Source organism: Felis catus, chromosome B4 (genome assembly GCF_018350175.1).
Source record: "Felis catus isolate Fca126 chromosome B4, F.catus_Fca126_mat1.0, whole genome shotgun sequence".
Classification (NCBI taxonomy): domain Eukaryota; kingdom Metazoa; phylum Chordata; class Mammalia; order Carnivora; family Felidae; genus Felis; species Felis catus.
Genome location: NC_058374.1, coordinates 89040350 through 89056875, shown reverse-complemented (window position 1 = coordinate 89056875; position 16526 = coordinate 89040350). Strand labels below are relative to the sequence as shown.

At 38.5% G+C, this 16526-nt stretch overlaps 1 long non-coding RNA gene across 2 annotated transcripts in view; it reads right to left on the bottom strand.

Annotated features, from left to right (window-relative positions):
* The window catches only part of LOC123386625, an 88639-nt gene that overhangs the window by 19384 nt on the left and 52729 nt on the right, over positions 1-16526 (bottom strand). For both annotated transcript variants that reach the window (XR_006600824.1, XR_006600823.1), the window contains exon 2: positions 1413-1578. This is a non-coding gene — a long non-coding RNA (uncharacterized LOC123386625). The remainder of the gene's footprint in view (positions 1-1412; positions 1579-16526) is intronic.

Here is a 16526-nt window from a genome sequence, read left to right as displayed (position 1 = left end):
ACACCTATGGCAAAAACTGGAAGGCAGGAATGAGAGTGGCCTATTCTGAGAGCTGGCAGAGAACAAATATGGCTGAAGTGCTGTGAGTGATGGGGGGAGAGGTGAGAGGGGAGGCTGGAGGACTCAGGAGGTCGTGTGCAAGAACAGCAGTGGGGAGAACAGTTACGAGATTATTGCAGCAAAGGAGAGAGAATGATGACCAGCGTGGCGGCTACAGAGATGGAGGAAAGTAGAAGAATTCAGTATGTACTTTGGAAGGGACTTGTACATAAATGCAAGGAGTGATAAAAAGAGAGGAATATAGGATGACTTTTAGGTTTCCAGTTTGAGGGTTTGGATCAAAGGTGATGGTGCAAGGTGGCAATGAAAAACAAGAGAAAACATAGATAATATAGATTAAATCTTTTAAGAGCTTCACATAGACTTGAAAATTCAGAGAACATTTTAAATTGTCTAAAAAAATATGAATTGTCCAAATGGGCTGAAAAGAAACACTATCTGAGACTAATAACCATTAAATAAATGCATTCATTACCCTAAGCCTTATTTCAGACAGTTTTATAGGCTAATTTTGTCAAATCTCCAAAGTGTGTACTTTATACCTTATAAAAACCATTCTAGAAACAGAAAAAGAGGAGAAACCAGCAAACTCATGAGGCCGATATAACCTTGAAACAAAATCAGGTAAATATTGTGTAAGAATAGATTATTATATGCCTGCCTCACCTATAAACATGGCAAATATCCTGAACGAAACAGAAGAAAAGGGAATCGCATAACGCATTAACAATTCATTATGAGCAAATATGGTTTATTCATGAGTTTTGGATGGTTAACATTAATATGTATTTTAATGTAATTTTCTAATCGCATTAAAAGATGGAAACCAATTTGACAATAAATTTCATATATTTAAAAAAATATAAAAAAATAAAGAAAGAAAAGAAAAATAAACAAACAAATAAATAATAAACCAAAAAAAAAGAGAAAAGAAACATATGGATCATTTCAGTAGATGCGGAAGCAGCACTTAATAAAATTCAATACCTAACGTGTTAACAAAAGGAACCAGAGGGCTGCCTCCACTCTTGTCCCAGCCTCCATTCTATTGTCAACCTGCAGTAGCTCATGTGTTTAATGTAGAAGTCATCACGATTTCAGTAGTTCCCCCTTATCTGTGTGGGATACGTTCCAGGACCTCCAGTGGATACCTGAACCGGTAAATAGTACCGAACTCTATACAGACCATGTTTTTTCCTATACATTCACACCTATGACAAAGCTTGACTTGTAAATTAGGCAGGGTAAGAAGTTAACAGTAACTTCGTAATAATAAGATAGAGGAATTATAACAATATACTCTAATAAAAGTGGTCCCCCTCTCTCAAAATATCTTATTGTACTGTACTTACCCTTCTTCCTGTGATGAGGTGGGATGATGAGATGCCAATACAATGAAAGGAAGTGAGGGGAACGATGGAGGCATTGCGACGTAGAGTTAGGCTGCCATCAGCCTTCTGAAGAGTCGTCAGACTCTTCTTCTACTTCCTTACTGCAGTTGGCTTTTGGTAACTCAAACTGTGGAAAGCAAAATTGCAGAGAAGAGGGACTCCTGTATGCCATTCCCTTGCTCTGCACCTTTAATTGTTTATCATCACGTTAGTAAAAATCCTGAGGAATCTTGCGGTGACCTAAGAGCCCCTGTAGCATGTGGTTTCTGTCTACGTTTTCAACCTCACTTGACTAAGCTAGTATGTTCTCACCTCAGGATGTTTGCACTTGTGGGGTTCTCTCTGCCTAGAATGTTCTTTCTTACAATAACTGCATGATTTGCTCTCTACTTTCATTCAGGTCTCTGCTCAAATGTTACCTCTTCAAAGAGGCCTTTCAGGACATCTTAAATAAAATAACTATTCCCTCTCTCTCTCCCCCAAGTTCTTTGCCTGAGGCAATTTTTTTTTTTTTGTATAGGAGGGGATAACACTTATTACTACCCGATACTCTATTACATGTTTATTTGCTCTCTTTCTTTCTGTTATAGGCACTTATGAGGATGGGGACCTTCCACCACCCTCCTCTTCAAATGTTAATTCTCAATGTGCTTAAAACAGTATCTGATATGCAGTCGGGTCCCCACACATATTTGCTGAATGAATAGATGCATGAAAGAGTTATTTCTAGGGTTATTTGTTATGAAGATTGAATAAGATAATATAGCAGCACAACTAAAATTAGAAAAAACTCTAGGTTGTTAGTCCTGTTAGACATATTTAGTCATAAAATTTCTTTACAAACAGTGACACCCATGAAGTTGAATTGATTTCCAAGTGTTAAACAAGCCAGCTTGGGTAGATATACCCAGACCATGATGATAACAGCCACCATCTACTCAACCCCTACTTTGCTCCCGTATTATTAAGCACTCTTCAAATACTATTATTAACTCTTACAACAGCACAAAGTAGGCATTCCAGTTCACAGTTTTTCAGAGAAAATGGAAAGTTCAAGCTATTGTCTAATATCATATGGCTTGTACATCAGAATCTGTGCCCAGATAGGCTACACAGTAACTTTGCTCTTAACTTGATCAATATACATTTACTGAGATCCTCTTTTGTTGAAAGCACTTGAAAAATCACATATTTACTGGCAGACCTTTTGCTGCCATGCAAGCGTTGCTTGCTTTTTGCCTTAGAACTTTATGTGTTAGGTCTGCAGGCTGAATGAACAAGGCCAGGCTGTGCCGTTCACTCTGACTGACTCCTACCTGGGTTGGCTTGCAAAATAGCCTTCTCTCATCTTAACAGAAGACCGTGGGGGAAGGGAAGGGGAAAAAAAGAGTTACAAACAAAGAGGCAGGAGGCAAATCATAAGAGACTCTTAAATACAGAGAACAAACTGAAGGTGGATGGGGAGTGGGGAAGAGGGGAAAATGGGTGATGGGCATTGGGAGGGCATTTGTTGGGATGAGCACAGGGTATTGTATGTAAGCAATGAACCATGGGAATCTACCCAAAAACCAAGAGCACGCTGTACACACTGCTTGTTAGCCAATTTGACAATAAATTATATTTAAAAAATAAATAAATACCATAGAAGAAAAAAATAGCCTTCTCTCCCTGTATTCTCAAGAAGGAAAAAGAGCAGGGCTCTTTCATGGTATCGTCAACCAGAACATAGAGATGATGTCCATTAGTATTAATAGTAAGAACCAACATTTATTGTCTGCCATGTGTCAATTCTGTCCCCACGACGTATGTATTTAATCTTCTCAAGAACTCTGTTGAGTAGGTATTAATATTTCCCTGCCCTTTTCAGGTGAGGACATCGAAGTACAGAGGGGTCTAGTAACTGGGCTAAGATCATACATCTGATAAGGTAGAGTAGTATTTAAATCCAGTTCTAGGACCACGTGTACGTACTTACTCAAATGTACACTTTGGTTTTTCTTTTGGCGTGCTTACAGTAATGTAAATGTAATCATTTAAGTGCACATAATGTGACTTGCTTTTTGTGAGAGCCCTGGCCTTACCTTGGTGTTCTCTCCATATGGATATATATTCATCTTCCTCCTTCTTTTTGACTACTGTATATATAAATATAGAGGTACCATAATTTATTAAACTATATAGAGATAAATTTATTTATATATTTATAAAAATTTTATATTACATACTTTATATATCATATATATTTTTATAATTTTTTAAAATGTTTATTTTTGAGAGAGAGAGAGAGAGAGAGAGAGAGAGAGCAGGGGAGGGGCAGAGAGAGAGGGAGACAGAGGGTCTGAAGCAGGCTCTACGCTGACAGCAGAGAGCCTGATGTGGGGGTCGAACTCACCAACCAGGTAGAAGCAACTTAATGTATACCAATCATGCCTGCCTGTTATTTCCCTATATGCTAACAATTGATATTATCTATTTTTTAAGTTTGTTTATCTGATCACTAATAATATATAATTCCTACATGATTTTTATCAAGCTGAATTTTTTTTCAGATATTGGCTGTTTCTATCTTTGCATCTTTAGCCAAGTTTTGCATTAGTTTGTTTACTTTCATTTATAGAAGCTTTTATATTTTCCAGACATTAAAAGTGCATTTACTGGGGTACCTGGTGGCTCAGTCAGTTGAGTGGTTAAAGTATGGGTTGGGATTTTCTTTTTTACTATAAAAAGCGTGTATTGGGGCATGTGGGTGACTCAGTCGGTTAAGCATCCAACTTCAGCTCAGGTCATGATCTCGCAGTCCGTGAGTTCGAGCCCCATGTCGGGCTCTGTGCTGACAGCTCAGAGCCTGGAGCCTGCTTTGGATTCTGTGTCTCCCTCTCTCTCTGCCCCTCGTCTGCTCATGCTCTGTCTCGCTGTCAAAAATAAATAAACATTAAAAAAAATTTTTTAAAGTGCATTTACTAATATGCTGCCAATATTTCTCTCCATCAGTTGCTGGTTTTTTATTTTTTTTTTTTTAGCTTTATTGGAGGTATAATTGACACCTAAAATTGTAAGGTATTAAAGGTGTCTTTTAAGTTTGTGTCTCCACAGGGACACGCTTTTCTTATTTTTTTTTTTTTTTTTTTTGTTGAGAAGTCTTTATAGGGTCTAATCCATCAATCATTTCTTTTAAAAAGTTAGGGTTGCTTGTTGCTTAGAACATTTATACCATGAATTAATTTTTAAATATTTTCTTCTAATATTTTGATAATTGAGTTTCTTTTCTCATTTATAGATAGAGGATTTTTTTTTTTTTAGCGAGGTCAAGAGCAGTCTCCTGTAGCCTTATGGTGTGTTAGAAATAAACGCAAGCATTCTCTTCCTGACCTCAGCATTTAGGAGTACGTAGTGGCTCTGAGGGTCTCAGCTTACACGCATGTAGAGAATTTCTCTTCTGCTGCAGGCAGAGATTGTAGCCTTTCTAAAATTGGCAAGTAAAATACAGCGGCATGTCGATTGGTTTTTCTCACGTTATTTGAACGTCACAGTGTGCCAATGACTACTTTCTGGAAGTAGCCAGAAATACTTTCCAGTAGAAATTGTTCTCTTTTGATCTGGGAGCCGTGGGAAGGATCACGTCTCAGGGCAGCTGTGATGGTTAAACTGATCTGAGAATGGGTTTATGGAAATGACTTCATTAATAATTTCAGGGGGGAAGGGGCCCAGGTTCCTGGGCTGGTGTAGGTATCCACAGACTGTTAGCACTGGAAGGAATCTTCTACATCTGGTTCAATGTCTATAATTCTGTATGTCTATAATTACAAATGAAGAAACCAAGGTAAGAGAGTGTCATTGAAGGGCACCCAGCTAGAAGGACAATGATAAAACGAATACTGTACAGATGACATGATAAACAGAGAGCTATGTTAGGCTTAGCAACAAACTCTGTGGCTTGGCGCATTGACCTCCAGCATATCTGACATTTGGGAAATATTTCAACTTTTGAGGTTTAGAGTCCCATTCCCAAACGTGAAAGAGGAAATATAACCCTGTAAATACCCCCTCTAATTCATTCTGTGATAGGAAAACACCTCATTTTCCCCACAGATCTCTGAGATTCTTCTTACATTAAAATTGTATTGCTTTTTCTCCTTTCAAAATACTTTTGATTCTTGAATTTGCCTCGACAAAATTAAACTGAATATATGAATAAACAAATAACATCCCTCTGGATTTTGGGTATGAGTAGAACATACTATCATCACATAGTACTGCTTTTTCGCCATCCTGCTACCTTAGATTTTTAACGATGCAGCATTTTCTTTCTTAGGGAACGTTGCTGGTTTGCTCAGGGAAACCCTAAGGCCCACTGTAGGAAATCAGGGAACAAAAAAAAAATCTTTGTTTGCCCTTTAATAAGCATGTTTATTTGTTTATTAATAGGTGACTTTTTTTTTACAAAAGGATATACAATAAAAATTTACCCTTATCCTTGTTCCCTGACCACCCATTCCCCTCCTAGGCCAGCACCCAGCAGTTGGTTTAGAACTACTGTGTTCAAGCTGTAGGATCTAGGAAACTCTCAGTCTCTGCACCTGGAAACCCCATTCTGGCCTTTGGGAGCTAATCAACATCCGAGTGCTTTTCAGAAATTAAAAAAAAAAATCACAACCCACAGTAACAATCATACTTAAATAACATGCCCATTCAGGAAACAATACTTATCCTTGCTATAGAAGATATACCCTAATGTTTTCAGTTGTTTCATTTTTTAACAATCTACTAAACATGCACTTTTATCTCCCCAACCCAGTTCAATTTACAAATATTTCTTTTTTTTGTAAAAGTTGTAAAAAAGTTTGTTGTAGAAAGAAGAGGACCAACATACAAACAAGTAATTGCAGTATAAAGTGGTAGGAACTAGGGTGGAAAGGAAACACCTAGAGGGGGTTTCATCTCTGCTTGTGGAGGTTCAGGAAAGGCTAGTCCAGGGAAGAACACTTTGCCTTAGAAGTTTGCTATGTGAACAGAAGTATAAAAATAGAAGTGTTTCCAGACACAGAGAATAATGTGCACAGGAATGAGGTCTGAGAAAGCATAGTTTATGCAATCCGGAAGTCTTTCACTAAATAGGCAGCGGAGTATGTATGTAGACATTGAACGTTGAGGGCTTAAGAATTTTGATTGTGAAGATCTTTGTATGCCACGGTAAGGATTTAGGACTTATCCGCTAAGCCACTGAAGCATTTTGTGTACGGAAATACCAACCTTGGCTCAGTGTTTTGGAGAGAGTGAGGAGGATTGATCAGTGACTAGAAGACTGGACAGGGGGCAGCTCCAGACCTTTTGGTAGAAATTTCTTTCTTACTCCATTCTTGCATTCTTGCTCTGTTCTAGTGCCTACTTGCTTCAGACTGTTTGGCTAAGAGTCTTTCCCCTTTCACTGGGGACTTGACAAAATAAAATGGTTTCTATGGGTTAGGGAATGCTGAGGACGGAAAAATAACAAATTCCATTTAAGGGCTCCGTGGGAAGGTCAGGCCTAGGATACAGAAAGGGTAGCCGAAGTGGGATGGAGCACAGTCCATAGGAGAGGGGATACAAAGAAACTCTTCAAGGAGGCATCAGCAGCATGGACACAGGTCATGGCAGCATAGGGCTAAAGAGGAAGGATTGAGAATCGCGTGCAAGAGCCCTCAAAGAACGTGAGAGACTGACCAGTGGGAAACTGACAGTAACATGAAGTAACAGGTAGCATAACCTATCAGCACGGGCTTGAAGGGAGAAGCTTTTTGCACAAACGGGGAGAAAAGATGGTCTGGAAATGACATTGGGCTGCTAAGAGAATGCCAACATGGCCAACCATGGCCATATGGGAGGATGTGTTGCCTCCATGGAAAAGGTTGCAAGGAGAAGAGTTTCACTGTGGAAAGCCAGGTGTCATCAAGGGAGAGAAAGGGAAAACAATGAAAGGAAATATTCTTTCAAAACAACTATTTATGTTTTGCTTCATTGCGACAGTTATTTGATGTGTCAACTGGGAGGATGTTTTTGGAGGAGATTAATGTTTAAATCAGTGAACTTTGAGTGAGCAGATTGCCCTCCATGGTGTGAGTGGGCCTCTTTCAATCTGTTAAAGCCCTCAATAGAACAAAAAAAGACCAGGCTCCCCAAGAAACAGTGAATTCTCTAGCAAACTGCCTTAGGACATCATCTGCCCCACTGGCTCTTCTGGGTCTCGTGCCTGCCACCCACACTGCAGATTTTGGACTCAGTAGTCTCTATAATTGCATGTGCCAACTTCTTTTTTTTTATATGAAATTTATTGTCAAATTGGTTTCCGTACAACACCCAGTGCTCATCCCAACAGGTGCCTTCCTTAATGCCCATCACCCACCCTCCCTCTCTCTCACCCCCCACGAACCCTCAGTTTATTCTTAGTTTTTAAAGAGTCTCTTACGGTTTGGTTCCCTCCCTCTCCAACTTTTTTTTTTCCTTCCTCTCCCCCGTGGTCTTCTGTTAAGTTTCTCAGAATCCACATAAGAGTGAAAACATAGGGTATCTGTCTTTCTCTGTATGGCTTATTTCACTTAGCATAACACTGTGAGTTCCATCCACGTTGCTACAAAAGGCCATATTTCATTCTTTCTCATTGCCATGTAACATTCCATTGTGTATATAAACCACAATTTCTTTATCCATTCATCAGTTGATGGACATTTAGGCTCTTTCCATCATTTGGCTATTGTTGAGAGGGCTGCTATAAACATTGGGGTACAAGTGCCCCTATGCATCAGTACTCCTGTATCCCTTGGGTAAATTCCTAGCAGTACTATTGCTGGGTCATAGGGTAGGTCTATTTTTAATTTTTTGAGGAATCTCCACACTGTCTTCCAGAGCAGCTGCACCAGTTTGCATTCCCACCAACAAATAGTGCAAGAGGGTTCCCGTTTCTCCACATCCTTGCCAGCAGCTATAGTCTCCTGAGTTGTTCATTTTAGCCACTCTGACTGGTGTGAGGGGATATCTGAGTGTGGTTTTAATTTGTATTTCCCTGGTGAGGAGTGACGTTGAGCGTCTTTTCATGTGCCTGTTGGCCATCCGGATGTCTTCTTAAGAGGAGTGTCTATTCATGTCTTCTGTCCATTTCTTCACTGGGTTATTTGTTTTTCAGGTGTGGAGTTTGGTGAGGTCTTTATAGATTTTGGATACTAGCCCTTTGTCCAATATGTCATTTGCAAATATCTTTTCCCATTCCATTGGTCGCCTTTTAGTTTTGTTGATTGTTTCCTTTGCAGTGCAGAAGCTTTTTATCTTCATGAGGTCCCAATAGTTCATTTTTGCTTTTAATTCCCTTGCCTTTGGGGATGTGTCAAGCAAGAAATTGCTGTGGCTGCAGTCAGAGAGGTTTTTTCCTGCTTTCTCCTCTAGGGTTTTGATGGTTTCCTGTCTCACATTCAGGTCCTTTATCCATTTTGAGTTTATTTTTGTGAATGGTGTAAGAAAGTGGTCTTGTTTCATTCTTCTACATGTTGCTGTCCAAAACAAAAAAAACTAAGAGCATGTGCCAACTTCTTATAATACATTTCTTTCTGTATGTACACATGTCCTGTTCTCTTTCTCTAATACATTCATCTTTCACATTTTTCTTGTGTAGTATTTCACAGAATCCTCAAAAGACTGAGGATTCAGGAGAGTTTGTTTACAAAGCAGAAGGGTCTCTGGGGTGCCTGGATGGCTCAGTCGGTTAAGCATCTGACTTTGGCTCAGGTCATGATCTCATGGTTTGTGAGTTTGAGCCCCGCATCGGGCTCTGTGCTGACAGCTCAGAGCCTGCAGCCTGCTTTGGATTCTGTGTCTCCCTCTCTCTCTGCCCCTCCCCCGCTCATTCTCTCTCTCTCTCTCTCTCTCTCTCTCTCTTTCTGTCAAAAATAAATAAACATTAAAAAAAAAGCAGAAAGGTCTTTAGAGGGCAGATGGCAAAAATTTTAGAGGTGCCAATGAAGTCTTTGGAATAGGTAACAATGCATGAAAACTAGCAAGTTTGTATGATGAGAAGCCCCACGATTTTAAACTAACCTCCTGTAGGAGCTCCTGGGTGGCTAGTTCGATTAAGCCTACAGCTCTTGGTTTTGGCTCAGGCTGTGGTCTCACAGTTCATGAGTTTGAGCCCCACATTGAGCTCCATGCTGGCAGTGAGGAGCCTGCTTGGGATTCTCTCTCTCCCTCCCTCTCTCTCAAAATAAACAAATAAATTTACAAAATAAAGTGTTTAAAAAAATAAACTAACTTACTGTCTTCACACTAGAAATTATAATTCCCAGGAAAGCACGGGAAAATTCTAGATGCTGCTTGCAGCCTCTCCTGGTGTGCTTCAGGAAAGAGCTCCTTGCACCTCTGTAGGTCACCTCTAGAAGCCAGGGGCAGAGATCTCCCCTCTCTGCACAGGGCCTTGGTCTAACAGGCTCTTCAAAAACCTTTGACTCCTTCTCTTCTCTGAATAGCAAGTTTGGAAGTGTTCCTCTCTGGGGCACTGAGGGGGAGAATGCCCTTCGTGCTTTCCTAACATCACGTGAACTCCAGGGGGCTGTATCCCTGCTTGAATCTGTAACCTTATGGCTACAGGTGACACTGTCCCTTTTCTCAGTTTGCCTGCAGCAAGGTTGTGCCGACCATCTCCTGGTCCATGCGAACTCATCCACTTTGGAAACGTGGCTTGCTAGAATCATTTTCAGCCACACTGGTGATTAAGTTTTTTATGGTCCCTAAAAGGATTTTGCTGACCATTTTCTCCTGCGTCGTGTATCACCGTGCCTGAAATTTCTACCAGTAGTGATCACTTTTCAGTGAAAGCGAGAAAATCTCCTTCCTGGTCTCGATTCCCCAAGCCAATGATATCAGATGGAGGAGGAGAAATGAATTTGGGATGATGTTTTAGTAGAAGGCAGAAACTCATTATTGTCCCAATTGCTCTGTTTTCTTTCTGTTAAAAAATTTTAGTTATACTTAGTAATAAAGACAATGTTTCACGTAGGTGTTCCTGGTATTAACTACCTGTCTATTATTTATTTTCACAATGATACATTTTACAGACAATACTTCTCATTCTCTGCAAGCTTACAGCTCCACCAACAATATTACATAAAGCCTCCAGAGCAGGATAACATGGTTTGTATACCCCGATGGGATTCCCACATAGACTATTTTAAGAATGTGCTTTCAGAACATCTCACGCTCCTGTCACCATCAGGCTTATCTCACTGGCCTTTCTGCTGCTTTGCTGCTAGGCAATCATCTTAAGGTAGTGTAAGTCAGTATTAAAATGCAAAAGATAAGGGGCGCCTGGGTGGCTCAGTCAGTTGGGCGTCCAACTTTGGCTCAGGTCATGATCTCGTGGTTTGTGGGGTTGAGCCCTGCCTCGGGCTTTGCATTGACAGCCCAGAACCTGGAGTCTGCTTCCGATTGTGCCTCCGTCTCTCTCTCTCTGCTGTCTTTCAAATATAAATAAACATTAAAAAGTTTTTTTAAAAGATGAATAATCTTTTCATTATCAGATTATCATTATCAGATCCAATCTGGAAACAATTAGGAGCCTGAGGGGCTGGGACTCAAGAAGGGTACACTTAGTTGAAGAACTGAATGAAAGGAATCCAAAAGCCTTAAAGCCTGGCATGCTTCCAGAGAGGACAGACGTGGTGATGCCCCATACCGGAAGGCCTCTGGGGAGTCAGAACAGCATGAACACCTGGACCCTCAGAGGGGTTTCTGCCAGGCAAGATGCTCAGGACACTGGAAGAGACCCTGGAGCTACACCTTGAACTGGGGAAAACGGGGGTGACCTCCTTCCATGTTCTGCCCGGGATCAGGAGCTTGATTAACTTAACGAGGATCCTGGAAGCAACAACAGTGATTATCTTAGAACCGAGAACTTGGTTCTGAAAATCCTATGCTGTCTGGAGTAGGCTGTAGGATGGCAAGAAAAGTCAAACAGGCGCTATGGGTGAAGACAGAAAATAGATACTTTTTTTTAGAGGTTTGACTTGGAGGTTTCTGAGACACAGCAGAACAGAAAGCGAGAAACCGAGAAACCGAGATAAGGTAGTGGGAAGCAAGGAGCACAATAATGCTAATGGCCAGGGGGTTCCCTGAATGGCTGAAGGGCAAGAAAGGAGGGAGAGGGAGAGGAGCTCATCGCTAAAGGCCTAAAGAGCTCAGAGAAAATCCCAGGGGCTCAGAAACCTCTCAGGTATATACACAAAATGGAAGTCTGAGAAACAATGCATTTATCTGAATGGAAGACCAGAATTGACATGATGGTCATTTGGCTAAATGAAAAGCATACAGGGTATTTGGCGACGATCAGCCCAGCAAGAAGATAAACAGATCTATTAGATATTCTCTATTTCCAAGTCATCCAATTCTATAAGAGACTGCTTCATGGAAAAATAATATTGTGGTTAAGAATGCATCTCAAAATTATTTTCCTAATTTCATATAGTTTCTAAGTGACTTCCCCCAATCCACACAAAGAATAAGAGGTATGGGACTAAGCCACTTCAATCTGTTGCATTTAATGATGATTTAACTGATTCTACCGCCCCTTATTTAGAGCATGTATTTCTTTGGTTTATGTCTCCACCCCCCCCCCACCCCCACCAAACCTTTTAGCACTAATAAAAGTCACAGATTAGTTCAGGGACATATTCCATTCCTCTTAATTTGGAGTCATGAACACCAATCACGATTATTATATTGCATGTGTCTTATCCTCATACCGAATGATACAAACAATTACCTTTTATAGAACATTCCTTCAAGGAAAGCTCAAGACCTAGAGAGTCAAAGCACAGCTGAATTAAACATGCACACAAAGATCTAAGCAAGAGGGGACTCTGGAAGTGTTTACACCAGAAAAGGATGAACCCCTTCCCCTACCCACAAAAACATGGTAAATGTGCCCATCAGAAGTTAGCATGACCAACTTGATGTGGCCAGGAAACAGCTTTGGCTCAGAATCAGAGAATCCAGAAACTAGAGGTGGAAATAAGTTAGAGTTAAAACGTTCGAACTTGGGAGGTGATTTGGCATAGCTGCCTGGCTTTCTGAAGATAAGTTATCAATATTTATACTTGGTAGATGAGGACACCAAGGTCCAAGGCCACCCAGCTGTCTAGTGGCCAAAGGAGAAATAAATCGCATGTTCCTTCTTTGGTACACGTTATCTACAGTTAATAAAAAGTTCTAAAAATTTTATGATACTTAGAACAGCAGGGCCCACATGCTACTATATTAAATGAGAGAGTTCTGAAGGGAGAGTCAGGGAAAGAACACTTATTATTATCTAAGAAACGACTTAGGACTTTACAGCTATCTGATTTAGCTCGAGACCTTGAGGAAAGGAAAGTTTAATTAAGGTGCGAGAAAACAAAGAAGGGCATTTAAAAAAAAAAACAACTCCAATGATTTTTGTTCATCTTTCAAATTTTTCTTCTATGTTGTTTCATTTACTCACAAATACCTTCAGAGAAACATGACAGAGTTCTTTGCAAGTAGATCGATTTGGCATTTCTTTTCTCCGTTACAACCATATTTTCAGTGAAAGTTTCCCTAGGAAAGTATGTTTCTCTCTTCTGAGATAGCACAAATATATTTAATTCATACTCTGTTATCAATTATATACTTTACAATATCACTGATGTTCAACAGGAGGGAAGAGTAATGAACAAAATGACAAATTATCCTTCCTGTTATACTGTGATGAAAAGGTCAAATTTCTTCTTTGCTTAAAATAATTTCAATATACTAATCAAAAGTAGATAGGAAACATTTTCCTCTTTGTTTTAGAGTGAATTTCATATTTCTTTTCACCTTGGAAGTTTGGAAATTGAAATAAGTTTTGGAGTGAACTTTTATAAGATTTACTGTGGACAGAGCAAGTTATAATGAACAAACTTAAAAAATGCTTATTTTCATTTATTTGGAGATAGAATGCACACACAAGTGTGCATGCAAGCAGAGGAGGGGCAGAGAGAGGGGAGAGAGAATCCCGAGCAGGGTCTATATAGTCAGCCCAGAGCTCTATGTGGGACTCTATCCCACAAACTGTGGGATCATGACCTGAGCTGAAATCAAGAGCCACCCAGGTCCCCATATGATGAATACACTTTTATCTTCACAACTCAAATAATATGACTAAGAGAATGTGAAATGATCTTTTGGACAGATAGAATCAAATGGAGTTAGTAGGACAAGAAACAACTACAAAGATTATCTCTTTGCCCTTACGTAGAATTATAACCAGATCTGAAGCTGTTTTGATTTAAATGCAGAAAAAGACATACTACTCTGAGAAAATTTTCTTGAATTTCCAGTTGGAAATGAAGTTCCTCAGCAGTTCTGCAGCAATTGAAGGAAATTGAAAAGTGCTCATCAATGGAAATTTTAGTGGACTAAAAGAATATTTTCATGAGTAATTTGCATTTTCTGACCATTCAGGATGTCTTTGCAACAAGATGATGAGCTAAGTAAAAATTTTTTTCTCTTCAGATGACTAATTATTTTTAGATTGAATTGAATATCATCTTGCTTCTTGTGATAGAACATGAAAGGAAACCAGAATGTGATTCTTGACAAAATCTCAGATATCAGTCAATATAGCTTGCATTATTAAACTATTTACATTTAAATTCACAAAACAGTTCTTTGAATTTTTATCTGATTTAATTTCAAGGCATCACTCTTCTTGATAATCTCATTTTAGTAAGGTAGGATGTGTATCATTTCACCCACCCTATGAATAGAAAAACTGATATACAGAGCTTAGGCGATTTGTTAGATCCGATTCTAGATTATAATGTTACCTTGTTTCTAGCACACAATGTCTTTCTAAGAGCTCTCTTCAAACTAACCACAAAACAGAAACAGTAATTATGTGACATGGTGGAGACAATGGTGGTAATCATTTGGTAGTAACTGTGACAGATCGACACATTTCACCTTAAACTTACACAAGTGTTACATGTCAATTATATCTCAATAAAGCTGGGGGGAAAGATACTCTTCTCATATATATATACATATATGTATATATATATGTATATATATATACATATATATATACATATATATATACATATATATGTATATATATATGTATATATATATACACACACACACATATATACATATACACACACACATATATGTATGTATTTATATGTGTGTACATACATATATATATATATATATATATATACATACATATATATTTAGCTTGTCTAACTTTTAAAGAATGCTTTTTAAGAAACTCTTACAAATGTGAAATACTTTATGTGTGGTAGTTAGAATAGGTGATATTGAAATATTATTGGTCATTTAACTCAGTAATGAACCTGAAAAATTCATAAAATATAAATATTATTTATATTTATATATGACAAACATTTGACAAGTAAATTCTTTGAAATTCTAAAGGCTCAGTTCCCGCTTGGGTTGCCTGGGTGGCTCAGTCGGTTAAGCCTCCGACTTTGGCTCAGGTCATGATCTCACGGTTCACGAGTTGGAGCCCGGCATTGGGCTCTGTATTGACAGCTCAGAGCCTGGAGCCTGCTTTGGATTCTGTGTCCCCCCCACCCCTCTCTGCCCCTCCCTCTGCTTGGATTCTGTATGTCTCTCTCTCAAAATAAATAAATAAATAAACAAACAAACAAACAAACAAACAAACATTAAAAAATTTTTTAAAGGCTCAGTTCTCCTTAAAATTAATGTAATTCATGTTTAATTATTAGTTTTTTCAGAAAACATTTTCTTTCTAAAAACAAACTAATTCACTATTAAATTCCATCAAGCACAAGATCTTAACCTAATTTCAAATGATAACAGAGATAACAACCATACATTCCTTTTCTAGTAAAAAAAAAATGTCAAAAAGGGAGAAGCAAAATAAATAAAAAGCCTAAGGATTTAGAAGCACATGATAAACAAATCATTGCTCGATTGATAGTCAAATTAAGTGGATGATTCTACAGGGAGGTCAAAAGGAGGTGCCACATGGGGTGAATGCTGCCTAATGCTTTATGACCTAAAATAATCATTACCGAATTTAGGAAGTAAACAGGGAGACCTACCAATAGGTTTAAGTGTAATTTCAACTGTTGTGAATTTTGGAATGCTGACTCCAGAATTCATTTGAGGTTTATACAACATTTGAGAATTCTGCTCCACCAGACTCAAGTTTTTTCATAAACTCTTCTCTTCTCCTCTCTTACATTCTTGAAGAAAATGAGGGGGCTGATAAGGGAGAACACCAGTTTTAAAGATTCCAGTTTAAATATTTGGGATTTGATATGATCCTATTTGGATACCCTGGTAAAAATTTTAATTTGATGCCCTGTTATGTATTGTTTATATAACTTCTACTGTTTATATCATTTTCTATGTATTTAATTTGTAAATTTGATTTAATTTATAGCTCTATAAGCCTTATATGTAACAAGCTTATAATATTACAATATAATAATAATTTTTGTTCATACTAGAGGTCTCAAAAGCTTTTTCTTTAAAAGGGGCCTATACTTTAATCAAATGAGAAAAAAATTTTTATAATATCTGAATTTTATAATATATGAAATGTCACAATTATGTATCAGAATACATGACTTTTTAACCCCTTATTTGTGTATGTTGTCTCATTTTATTTTTTATTTTTTTCTTGTCTCATTTTATTTTATTTTTAAATTTTTTTAACGTTTATTTATTTTTGGGACAGAGAGAGACAGAGCATGAACAGGGGAGGGGCAGAGAGAGAGGGAGACACAGAATCTGAAATAGGCTCCAGGCTCTGAGCTGTCAGCACAGAGCCTGACGCGGGTCTCGAACTCACGGACTGTGAGATCATGACCTGAGCTGAAGTCAGACGCTTAACCGACCAAGCCACCCAGGCGCCCCTGTTGTCTCATTTTAAATTGAATCTGAAAAATTCTAAGTAGAAAGACCATGATTTCTAAAATTTCCTAAGAGAATTTCAAAATAAGTTGCAAAGTAAGTTGTTAATATTTTTAAAGTATCATGAAATTTGTCAAAATCTACCTTATC